Below are 2,500 nucleotides of genomic sequence, written 5' to 3'. Positions count from 1 at the left end.
AGAGAGAGAGAGAGAGAGAGAGAGAGAGAGAGAGAGAGAGAGACATACACATACATACATACATACATACATACATACATACATACACATACACACACACAAACACACACGCAGAAATACCTCTCTCTCTCTCTAAGTGTAACATTACCGCCCACGCATAGTAAGCTCCCCTCCCCCTTCTCTCTCCCCTCTCCCTTCTCATTCAACCAACCCCATCCATACCTCTGCGACCCCCTCCCCCCGCGAATAATAATCTCCCCTTCCCATCCCCCCTCCCCCTCCCCTCCGTTCCCCATATCCTTCTCTCCCTTTCTATCCTACCCCCATCCTTATCCCCATCTCTACCCCTACCATAAGCGCATACCCTCTTCCCCCTCCCGCCCACTCTCTAGCTTTATCCCCCCTCCCCCTGCCACCCACTCTCTGGCTTTACACCCCCTCCCCACTCCCCCAGCCACGCTGACGGCCGAGGAAACCCTGCACCAGCTGGCTTGCTTGTCGCCCCGCCATGTCGGCCGTGGCAGCCTCACACACCACCCACGCCCACACGCGCATTACGGGCGGCGAAGGCGCGACCAACCTGGCCGCTGAGGCTGTTAAATGCTTGCTCGTCTGCCTCACTGACTTACAAACTTGCTGGTCTCTTCTGTCTACTTATTTACTGTCTTGCTTGCTTGCTGATCTAGTTACATATCTACTTGTTTACTTGATTCGTTGTTTACATGCCTGTTTACTCGTTTTCTTGCTTACTTGCTTATTCTTCTGTCTACTTAGTTGCCTGTCAACCCGCTTGTCTTCTTGCTAGCTTCTCTACTAGCTAGTCTACTTGCTCGTTTGGTGTGTGGTTTGTCTGTCTGTCGGTCAGATCCATCTCTATTGCCACCCATTGCAAATGCCACACAGCAACCTGGCGACCCTAAAACCATTTGGCTAACTTCTTAAAATCAATTTCCGCCTCTCTTCCCCCGTCCCTTCCCTTCCCTCCTTCCCCTCCGATAGACAATCCTCTTCCGGGGCCGCCCCTTCAATCCCCGTCCCAGGCAGCTAGTCTTACATCCTTAGCCTTCTCCCCTCTTCCTCTTGTTCTTCTCACGTACTCAACCACAAACACACATACATACATACGTACAAACACACACACATAATAGAATATGAAAGTTACGTGATCAGCCGACAAGTGTGGCAGGTGTTAAGCATTACCCATGGCTGACATTCCCTTGTAACAGGCAACTGTGTTCTCCATGCCTTTAACACACAATGTTCCCCGGCGCTAAAACGCGTATTAAAAAGGAAACTGAATTGCCCCCCTCCCCTCCCCCTTCTCTCTCTCTCTCTCTCTCTCTCTCTCTCTCTCTCTCTCTCTCTCTCTCTCTCTCTCTCTCTCTCTCTCTCTCTCTCTCTCTCTCTTTCTCTCTCTTTTTCTTTCTCTCTCTCTCTCTCTTGATCCAACTTGGAGCATGTTTGGAACGTGTTTCGACCCATGCCATCTATGACTTTCTCGATGGCCGACCGTTCAATCCTTTGCTAATTAATGACTGCGGCGACGGTGAGTTTTTGAGATAAGAGACACTTGGCATGCGAGTGTCAAAAGAAAAAAATGAAGTGGCGGAGGGAGGAGGGAGGAAAACAAGGAAAATGAGAGAGTGAAGGAAAAGGAAATTGAGAGTGGAAAAAGGAGGGAGGAATTGAAAAGGGAAAGAGAGGCAGAGAGAAGGAGGGAAGGAAAGGGAGAGGACAGAAGGAAAAAAAAAAGAGTGAGAGAGGGAGGGAGGGAGGGAGGGAGGGAGGGAGGGAGGGAGAGAGAGAGAGAGAGAGAGAGAGAGAGAGAGAGAGAGAGAGAGAGAGAGAGAGAGAGAGAGAGAGAGAGAGAGAGAGAGAGAGAGAGAGAGAGAGAGAGAGAGAGAGAGAGAGAATTGTGTCGAGCACTCGAAGCACGTCACTTTCCGAGAGACACCTACTGCCCAGGGAGACGATGTCACCCACCTTGATCTGCCTTACTTGGCTCCGAAGGACTCCTGTCAGTTTCCCAAAATCGCATTACTCAGTCAAGGCCGGGGGGTCGGAGGGACTCGCTCGCATTGAGGATATTCATTCAGGGGAAATGTGAAAGCTTTGGGCTTTGGTGTCATTGCGAGACGCTTTCGTCAATGGCAGGACAGTTGCAATAAATGCACAGCCTTTTCAGGGGTTCCTTTCGAGGGGTGTATGTGTGTGGGGGTGGGGTGGGGGGCAGCACTCGGTAAACTATGCAAAGAAAACCGAAACCATCGCTTCCATTACTTGACATTCCCCGCCCACCCGCCTCATATTATTTTTATTCATCGTTCGCCTCTTCCTGCAACTTCCGCGTATGGTTCACACGCGCACGCAATTGCCAATCCCTCTCTTCTCCCGCGCCTCGCCTACCCCTCAATCCTCATGCAACCCCGACCTTAACGTGAAACCCACATCCAGCGAAAGCCACCTGCGCCACAACAACAGCCCCCTCTCCCCTTTCCCC

At 51.4% G+C, this 2,500-nt stretch overlaps 1 protein-coding gene across 2 annotated transcripts in view; it reads right to left on the bottom strand.

Annotated features, from left to right (window-relative positions):
- LOC147471485 (uncharacterized) overlaps positions 1-2,500 on the bottom strand; it is a 122,864-nt gene that overhangs the window by 105,887 nt on the left and 14,477 nt on the right. The window lies entirely within an intron of this gene.

The sequence above is a fragment of the Penaeus japonicus genome, unplaced genomic scaffold (assembly GCF_977035675.1).
Source record: "Penaeus japonicus unplaced genomic scaffold, GWHDUDI00000001_assembly GWHDUDI00000008, whole genome shotgun sequence".
Taxonomy (NCBI): Eukaryota; Metazoa; Arthropoda; class Malacostraca; order Decapoda; family Penaeidae; genus Penaeus; species Penaeus japonicus.
Note: the sequence above shows the minus strand (reverse complement) of the source record. Positions and strands in the feature narration are given on the sequence as shown.